This window comes from Lolium rigidum, chromosome 2 (assembly GCF_022539505.1).
Source record: "Lolium rigidum isolate FL_2022 chromosome 2, APGP_CSIRO_Lrig_0.1, whole genome shotgun sequence".
In the NCBI taxonomy this organism is placed as follows: Eukaryota; Viridiplantae; Streptophyta; class Magnoliopsida; order Poales; family Poaceae; genus Lolium; species Lolium rigidum.
Window position 1 is genome coordinate 69,641,235 of NC_061509.1, and position 10,665 is coordinate 69,651,899.

Sequence of the window (10,665 nt, forward strand, 5' to 3'; positions counted from 1 at the left end):
GTAAGCCACCCTCTCCCCTATATAAGGAGAGGGGTACGCCTCCTACGGGCGCGAGACCACAGAGAGATCAGTGTACTGAGAAACTTGTAACCATGTTGAGATCAATGAAGCTAGCGATCTAGTAAAGAGTTCTTCCTCTTGTCTCTCTTCTTGCATACCGGCCTTTGGTTGTGTTCTTGAGGAAAGCATCCGGAAGTTCTTCCCATCTAATCACAAACCCTCCCCCGAATCCTCATACGTCCATTCGGCCCCAACTTAAGCCATCCTATGGCATCTGCTCGTTCACCACGACGACAACACCCTAGTGGATGCTACTCTCCATTGGAGCAATGTGGAGGCACAAGGCACTCCAAATGCCACAATGTGGCACCTTATTCTCCTCAATCCTTCCCACCAAGAGGGAAAACCTCGATCCACTAAGGGGCCCTTGAGGGTGGTCACCGAACCCGTACAAGCTTGGGGAGATATCCCAAGTAACAAGCTTCAGGAAAACAAAGGATACAAGGCCACAAAAGGCTACAATGCGCCACAAAAGGCTACAACGCCACAAAGGCTACGACGCCACAAAAGTCAATAACGCGCCACAAAAAAAACTTACATGGCCACAAAGGCTACAACGCCACAAAAGGCTGCAACACCATCTAGGGTTCCAAGAACCCAAGAGGAAACACTCACCAAATATAACAAGACCGTATCTCCGTGGAGAACTCAAACCGATGCACCTAATGCAATGGAAAAAACAACACTAAGATGGTCAATTCCTTCACTCCCAAATTCCAACAAAGCTACTCAGGCTATTGAGAGAATAAGAGAGGAAGAACAAAACATAGGAGGAACACCAATTTCTCTACGATCTAGATCTAGAGAGTTCCCCTCACAAAGAGAGGGATTTGATTGGTGGAGTAGTAGATGTAGATCTCTATCTTTTCCCTCAAAAATATTCAAGAAATATTTGAGAAATCAAGAGGAGGAAGATGTTTTTCAAGGTCAACAATGGAGAAGAGATAATAGGGGAAGAGGTGTGAGAAAAAGACGGGAAGAAAGGTATAAATAGGGGGCATAAAAATATGTGTGTTGGCGCCAAAGAAAAGATCAGATTCGCAACTCAACCGGTACTACCTCTTGTGTGAAAACAACACACAAAACAGGAAAAAAAGACATGCAAAAACGCAAACCGGACCGGTACTAGCATGGAAGAAAACAGAACATAAAAATCAGCAAAAGGGGGCGAGCTCGGTGCTAGGCCGGCCCACGCACGAGCGAGCGGCAGTGGCGCGCAGCGAAGGGAAGCGGCGGGAAAATCCTATTTGACGCCCGTTGTGTCAGTTAGCGCAGAAACGCGTGCGTCGATTGATACGTCTCAAACGTATCTATAATTTCTTATGTTCCATGCTAGTTTTATGATAATACTCACATGTTTTACATACACTTTATATCATTTTTATGCGTTTTCCGGGACTAACCTATTAACAAGATGCCGAAGCGCCAGTTCCTGTTTTCTGCTGTTTTTGGTTTCAGAAATCCTACACAGGAAATATTCTCGGAATTGGACGAAACAAAAGCCAAACCTCCTATTTTTCCGAGGGACACACGGAGCCAGAAGGGCAAGCCGGGGGAGGCCCACGGCCTCCACACCATAGGCCGGCGCGGCCAAGAGGGGGGGCGCGCCGCCATATGGGGTGGGCCCCTTGGGCACCCCCTCGAGCCGCCCTTTCGCCTATATATTCCTTCCGTCGCGAAAACCCTAAAATAACAAGTCATATTCCACGAAGAGTTCCGTAGCCGCGCCATCGTGAAGACAAGTTTCGGGGGACAAAAGTCTCTGTTCCGGCACGCCGTCGGGACGGGACGGGGAAATGCCCCCGGAATCCATCTCCATCGACTCCATCGCCATCTTCATCGCAGTTGCTGTCTCCCATGATGAGGAGGGAGTAGTTCTCCCCCGAGGCTAAGGGCTCTACCGGTAGCTATGTGGTTCATCTCTCTCTCTCTCCCATGGTTTGATCTTTATGTGATCATGAACTTTGTAATCTAGTTGAATATGTAGATGTTACTCTTGTCTATTATGCACTCTAGAGGTTACTTTAATATGAACTCCGGAGTAACTCTCCACGGTGTGATGGTGACAGTGTGCGCATCGTGTGTGATTCCTTTATGACGTTGTGGAGCTTGTTTACTCCGGCTTGAGGTGTTCTTTTGCAGCCCTACACAATGAATGGTGTTTGTTATCCAACAAGAGAGTGTTTGAGAGTAGTATTTATTTATTCAATTATGTGATCATTGTTGAGAGTGTCCACTAGTGAAAGTATGATCCCTAGGCCTTGTTTCTAAGCATTGAAACACCATTTCCAACAAGTTCTGCTACATGTTCGCTTGCTGCCATTTTTATTTCAGATTGCAATTACTACTTATAATCATCCATATTACTTGTATTTCACTATCTCTTCGCCGAACTAGTGCACCTATACATCTGACAAGTGTATTAGGTGTGTTGGGGATACAAGAGACTTCTTGTATCTTAATTGCGGGGTTGCTTGAGAGGGATATCTTTGACCTCTACCTCCCTGAGTTCGATAAACCTTGGGTGATTCACTTAAGGGAAACTTGCTGCTGTTCTACAAACCTCTGCTCTTGGAGGCCCAACACGGTCTACAGGAATAGAAGCGCGAGTAGACATCAAGCTATTTTCTGGTGCCGTTGCCGGGGAGGTAAGGTAAAAGGTATTCACATCCTCCGACTACTAAGCTATTTCCTAGCACTGTTGCCGGTGTGTGAGTGCTCGAAGCTATTTCCTTTAGATTCTGCAATTATATCTTTTTGTTTCTTGTTTTTGTTTCACTAGTTAGGCTTAATGGAAAACAACAAAAATATTAGAGATCTTTATAGTATTTATCTTGAGTTAGGACATGAGGTGTTTGAAGAGAAAATTAAAAAACCTATGGAACTTTATATGCATGCTAATGGAAATGTTATTAGTATGAATGCTTTAAACACCATTGTTGGTAATTCTATGGAAAATTCTAAGCTTGGGGAAGCTGGTTTTGATGAGCATGATATTTTTAGTCCCCCAAGCATGGAGGAGAAAATTTACTTTGATGATACTTTACCTCCTATATATGATGATTACAATGATGACTATCATATTTTCAGTCCACCTACTATTGAGGAGAAAATTAATTATGATTACAATATGCCTCCTATATATGATGATTATGGTGATGAGAATAATAATGATAGCTATCTTATTGAATTTGCTCCCACTACAATTAATAGTAATGATTATGATTATGTGGAGAGTAATAATTGTATGCATGTAGCTCATGATAAGAATGTTTCATGTGATAGTTATATTGTTGAGTTTTTTCATGATGCTACTGAAAATCTTTATGAGAGAGGACAATATGGTTGTAGGGATTTTCATGATACTAAAACACCTCTCTTTTTGCTGAAAATCTTGAAGTTGCGCTTGTCTTGTCTTCCTATGCTTATTGCATTATGCTTACATGACTTGTTTATTTACAAGATTCCTTTTCATAGGAAGTGGGTTAGACTTAAAAGTGTTTCTTATTTGCTTTTGATGCTCTCTTTTGCTTCAACTCTTATTTCTTGCGAGAGCATCATTAAAATTACTGAGCCCATCTTAATGGCTATAAAGAAAGCACTTCTTGGGAGATAATCCATGTTTTTATTTTAATACTGTTTTGTTGTGTCTTGGAAGTTGTTACTACTGTAGCAACCTCTCCTTATCATGTTTATTTCATTTTTGTGCCAAGTAAAGTCTTTGATAGAAAGTTGATACTAGATTTGGATTTCTGCGCAGGAACAGATTTTTAGGTATCACGAATTTGAGTTGTTTTCTCTGTAGAAAAATCGTAAAATCTTGAAAAAATTCATGAGTAATCCTAAGATATGTACGCAACTTTCATTCAATTTGAGCTTCTTCATCTGAGCATTTTAAGTGCCTCGAAGAAATTCGTTTTTACGGACTGTTCTATTTTGACAGATTCTGCCTTTTATTTCGCATTGCCTCTTTTACTGTGTTTGAGTGGGTTTCTTTGCTCCATTAAACTTCAGTAACCTTGGGTAATGTCCAGAAGTGTTGGTAATGATTGTGTCCTTGCTTAACATGTGAATTTTTGATTATGCACTAACCCTCTAATGTGATTGCTTTGAGTTTGGTGTGAAGGAAGTTTTCAAGGATCAAGAGAGGAGGATGATATAATATGATCAAGAAGAGTGAAAAGTCTAAGCTTGGGGATGCCTCCGTGGTTCATCCCTGCATATTTCAAGAAGACTCGAGCGTCTAAGCTTGGGGATGCCCAAGGCATCCCCTTCTTCATCAACAACTTATCAGGTCACCTCTAGTGAAACTATATTTTAATTTTGTCACATCTTATGTGCTTTACTTGGAGCGTCTGTGTGCTTTTATTTTTGTTTTTTTATCTTAGTTCTCTGAATAAATCGGATCCTAGCATTCCTTGTGTTGGAGAGAGACACGCTCCGCTTTTTCATTCGAACACTTGTGTTCTTCGTTTTTCATATTCATGGCGGAAGCTGAAAGCCGCATCACTTATTGTTATTTGGTTGGAAACAGAAAATGCTTCATATTGTCTTGAATAATTTGATACTCGGCAATTGTTTTGAGCTCTCAAGTAGATCATGTTTAAGATCTTGCATCATGTAGTTTAAACCTATTAGTGGAGAACTGCCGTAGAGCTTGTTGAAATTTGGTTTGCATGATTGGTCTCTCTAAGGTCTAGATATTTTCTGGTAAAAGTGTTTGAGCAACAAGGAAGACAGTGTAGAGTCTTATAATGCTTGCAATATGTTCTTATGTAAGTTTTGCTATACCAGTTCATACTTGTGTTTGCTTCAACCAACCTTGCTAGCCAAAGCCTTGTACTGAGAGGGAATGCTTCTCGTGCATCCAAAACCTTGAGCCAAAACCAATGCCATTTGTGTCCACCATAACTACCTACTATGTGGTATTTTTCTGCCATTCCAAAGTAAATTGCTTGCGTGCTACGTTTAAAAAATTCATTCCTTGTCTTTGCAATACATAGCTCATGGGAAAGTAGCCTAAAAAACTATTGTAGTAAAGAATATGTCGCTTATGTATCTTAGTTTTTATAAGTTGCTTGTTGAGCGATAACCATGTTTCTGGGGACGCCATGAACCTGTCATACCTTTGTTGAATATCATGTGAGTTGCTATGCATATTCGTCTTGTCTGAAGTAAGGGAGATTTGCCAGGAGTTAAATGGTTTGAGTATGCATATTGTTAGAGAAGAACATTGGGCCGCCAACCAAAGCCATGTATCATGGTGGAAGTTTCAGCTTGGACATTAATCCTCAAATATCTTATGAGAATATTATCTGTTGTTGAATGCTTAAAGCATAAAAGAGGAGTCCATTATCTGTTTTCTATGTTATCCCGGTATGGATGTCCTCAAGTTGAGATCTATCAAAATTGAGAGATCAAATGTGATCTATCTCCTTGGACCTTTGTACAGGTGGCATAGAGGTACCCCTTTGTGACACTTGGTTGAAACATATGTAATGCAATGATAATCCATGGAAATCCGAGCTAATTAGGACAAGGAGCGGGCACTATTAGTATTCGATGCATGAGGCTTGCAACTTATAGGGAGTTTTATACATAACCCATATGAATTATTACTACCGTTGACAAAATTGTTTCCATGTTTTCAAAATAAAAGCTCTAGCACATGAGTAATCCCTGCTTCCCTCTGCGAAGGGACCTTCTTTTACTTTATGTTGAGTCGGTTTACCTACTTCTTTCTATCTTAGAAGCAAACACTTGTGTCAACTGTGTGCATTGATTCTTACATACTTGCTTATTTGCACTCATCATATTACTTTGTGTTGACAATTATCCATGAGATATACATGTTGAAAGTTGAAAGCAACTGCTGAAACTTAAATCTTCCTTTGTGTTGCTTCAAAACCTTCTATTAAGAATCTATTGCTTTATGAGTTAACTCTTATGCAAGACTTTTTGATGCTTGTCTTGAAAGTACTATTCATGAAAAGTTTTTGCTATATGATTCAGTTGTTTAGTCATTATCTTTTTGTTAGCAAACTATAGACCATTGCTTTGAGTCACTTCATTCATCTCATATGCTTCACAATAGTATTCATCAAGATTATGTTGGTAGCATGTCACTTCAGAAATTATCCTTTTTATCGTTTACCTACTCAAGGGCGAGTAGGAACTAAGCTTGGGGATGGTTGATACGTCTCAAATGTATCTATAATTTCTTATGTTCCATGCTAGTTTTATGACAATACTCACATGTTTTACATACACTTTATATCATTTTTATGCGTTTTCCGGGACTAACCTATTAACAAGATGCCGAAGCGCCAGTTCCTGTTTTCTGCTGTTTTTGGTTTCAGAAATCCTACACAGGAAATATTCTCGGAATTGGACGAAACAAAAGCCAAACCTCCTATTTTTCCGAGGGACACACGGAGCCAGAAGGGCAAGCCAGGGGGAGGTCCACGGCCTCCGCACCATAGGCCGGCGCGGCCAAGAGGGGGGGCGCGCCGCCATATGGGGTGGGCCCCTCGGGCACCCCCTCGCGCTGCCCTTTCGCCTATATATTCCTTCCGTCGCGAAAACCCTAAAATAACAAGTCATATTCCACGAAGAGTTCCGTAGCCGCCGCCATCGCGAAGAAAAGTTTCGGGGGACAGAAGTCTCTGTTCCGGCACGCCTCCGGGGCGGGGAAGTGCCCTCGGAATCCATCTCCATCGACTCCATCGCCATCTTCATCGCCGTTGCTGTCTCCCATGATGAGGAGGGAGTAGTTCGCCCCCGAGGCTAAGGGCTCTACCGGTAGCTATGTGGTTCATCTCTCTCTCCCATGGTGTGATCTTTATGTGATCATGAACTTTGTAATCTAGTTGAATATGTAGATGTTACTCTTGTCTATTATGCACTCTAGAGGTTACTTTAATATGAACTCCGGAGTCACTCTCCACGGTGTGATGGTGACGAGTGTGCGCATCGTGTGTGATTCCTTTATGACGTTGTGGAGCTTGTTTACTCCGGCTTGAGGTGTGCTTTTGCAGCCCTACACAATGAATGGTGTTTGTTATCCAACAAGAGAGTGTTTGAGAGTAGCATTTATTTATTCAATTATGTGATCATTGTTGAGAGTGTCCACTAGTGAAAGTATGATCCCTAGGCCTTGTTTCTAAGCATTGAAACACCGTTTCCAACAAGTTACGCTACATGTTCGCTTGCTGCCATTTTTATTTCAGATTGCAATTACTACTTATAATCATCCATATTACTTGTATTTCACTATCTCTTCACCGAACTAGTGCACCTATACATCTGACAAGTGTATTAGGTGTGTTGGGGACACAATAGACTTCTTGTATCTTAATTGCAGGGTTGCTTGAGAGGGATATCTTTGACCTCTACCTCCCTGAGTTCGATAAACCTTGGGTGATTCACTTAAGGGAAACTTGCTGCTGTTCTACAAACCTCTGCTCTTGGAGACCCAACACTGTCTACAGGAATAGAAGCGCGAGTAGACATCATCGATCGGTGCATCGGGCCATCCCACCTAGCTCGCGACGGTTGTGCCCAAATTCACCCGATGCGAGGAAGATGACGCAACAATGACCACCGGGAGGACCTCCCTCCCCGCTGATGGAGACGACGCGGGTAGGTGTATGTGTGTTCGCATGTCTCATTGAGGAAGATGGAGACGAATAAGAAGATGTTACCGTGGTGCGTTTCCTGCGTGCGGGGTGACCCGAAGCAGCACAACATGCGAGCGGGGAAGGCGCGGGCGAGCGCGGCAGCGGCGGCGCATGGGGCCAGCGAGGCAACGCGAGTCAACGCGGCTGGAGCGACGCGCGCACGAGTGGATCGGGAGCGAGCGGGCGGCGGCCTGTGGCGCGGAGCGGCGGAGATGGGCTGGAGCGGCCTGGGACTAGGAGAGAAACGGGTCGGCCGCTACTACCGGACCCCGTACCGGCCCGGTAGCGGAGCGTGTACTGGGCCGGAGTGAGGCACCCCGTACTTGGGCTGAAACCCCAGGCGGTAGTATCGTGGCCCAAAACGGATCCCTCTTTTTTTCTTTTTATAAAAATTAGGTAAATAACAAATGCCGAAACACGGTAACTTGAGATTGAAAACTCAGAATGGAATGAAATAGAAAAAATTAAAAAGAGGACGACAAGAGCTACCAAAAAATTGAAAATATGAAAACAAATGGAGAAGGATTTTCTATGATTTTCAGAGGTACAACCTCTTAATATGAGAAAGCGAGAAAAGCGCCAAACTCGAAAACGCAACAAGTGATACACGCGAAATTCGTTTTCGATGAACTAGAGCTTGTTATGAGAATGAACACAAGCTCTAAAAAATCACATGGATAATAACCAAGAATAACCAAGAATGTGATGCAAAAAAATGCAAGAGGTTTGAGATCTCTCCGAATGATACGATCAAGTGACTTATTCGAGAGCCCTCTTAATAGTTCGGCCAACTATCCTACACATCTATCTCCCAGCAACAAGAGGACGATAATAAAGAGACCGTATCAAGAATAAACGAGAGTGGTGTTTTGGCTCATTGAAACATATGCTCCTTTCAGATGCTCCATTTATTTTGAAATAGATTTTAGACATATTTTGAAATGTCGGAAAAACTGAAAAAAAACTCACATACATCTTCACAAGATAAATTTTCTCTTTTTTACGTAGACAACAAAAAATATCGGTTTTTCTTCGAAACTTGTTGAACACACATATATTATGGATATGCACATGTAAAAAAATTGTCAAAAAATTTCAACACTTCGAAATATGTGTTTTTGGTTGAGGAAGCATATACACCCGGGAGCCAAATTGAATTTCTACCTTTATATCTACTTTGATTGCATTTTTAGTTCCAATACATTATTATTTAAAATGAAAAAAATACTTTGCTTACTTTACTTGTTTTACATTTAAATTGTGTATTCTTACAGCTCGTTGTGTATGACAAACATTTCGGTGAAGTTGGGAACACAAAACTGTTGCTATTACTTGAAATGTTGTTTGAAGAGGATTGAAGGAAGGACTTTTTTCCTAAGAGTTCGATATAAACTCTCAAGTCATCTTTGTGGAAAAATTCACCCCTACTGCAGCATTCTGCACTTTGAGTCCCAACTTATTATATGTAATTAGTATCGTTGGATTCGTATTGAAAAGCATTTTCTGATGATGCTAATTTCATAAAAAATAATATTTATATATTTAAAGTAATTATTGGTCAAACAAAAAGCACAAAAAAACAAGAACATCTTATTCCTTAAAACGAAAGTAAGGGGTGGCTCATTTAATGTTTGCCCATGATAAGTAGAAAGTGGCCCAGTTGTTCAGATTTGGGCTAAATCTTTCTTATTCTAACCTAACAGCCTAGTTGCCCCAAATAGTCCGCCCAAGCTTGGCCACTGCCCAAAAGGAAGGGGAAAATGGAGATGCTCACACTTTTGGAAAACTAGTTGGACACCATCGTAATGTAAACTAGTTGATACCCCGCGCGTTGCGGCGGGCATTATAGATGACTTCTTTGTACGCATAAAATAATATGATTTGTCTATGAAAATAATGCTTATTTGCATATACTATCAATAAGTCCAAGATATATATATACAAAAGTAGGCAGTTAGGATTTGGAATGTATTAACAATCAGAGTAAAGAAGGAATATTGCTGAATTAAAAGTGGCATCTACTAATCTACATGCTTTGTGATTACAGATACACATGGAAATCTTGCCCGCAATTCAAATTATGGTGAACTCCAAGATGGATAAGATTCAGAAACTACAATGGTTTTTCAGGCTATGCGTCTCAATGCTACATCCATTGTTCTTTGAACCAAAGGGATCTTATTCGGCTAAGTCAGTATATCTTGCATATTAGGCTGGTTCGATGAGAAGCGATTTTGATATGGGGTGGCCCGATCTTCTCAGTAAGCAACGGTGGTGATGATGATCACGGGGTGATGGCAGCGGAGAAACACGACGATGAAGTGGAAGATAACTTGTATGACGCAACGAGATCTCTCGATTGGTCCCTGTCGCCAATGCAACAGCTCTCAACCCTGCAAGATATTCGCAAATCCACACACTTGCGCACGTAGCCGCCGACCACGAAGCGGTAAGTTGCAACCGTCTAATTCCCAATGGAACAGCAGATCACACAAGACTTTTTCAGGATCTACACAATATCAAGCAATATGGTGTATGGAATTCAATAGTTTTGCTAGAGCAAACAACTAAGAACTAGGGTTTATCTTAAACGTGGTCTAAAACAGCTAGGGGGGCGTCCTGGGCACTTATATAGGTGTCCGGGACGAGTTCTGGTTGAAAAGATACAAAAATAACCGACCCAGAATAGATCTGGTCGAGACAGACTCGGACAAATCCGGTCTGAAATCCGGTCAACCGGGCCAGGGACCGGGTCGGCCGGTCTGGCGTCCGGTCGACCGGGCGGCAACCGGAAACTTCCCAACTTCCCGGTTGTTGCCCGGTACGATGCATCATATCCGGTTGGCGACCGGTCAACCGGGCTGGGGACCGGGCTGGCCGGTCTGGGGCCCGGTCGGACCGGGTTCTGGACCGGCTTGGACGTCGT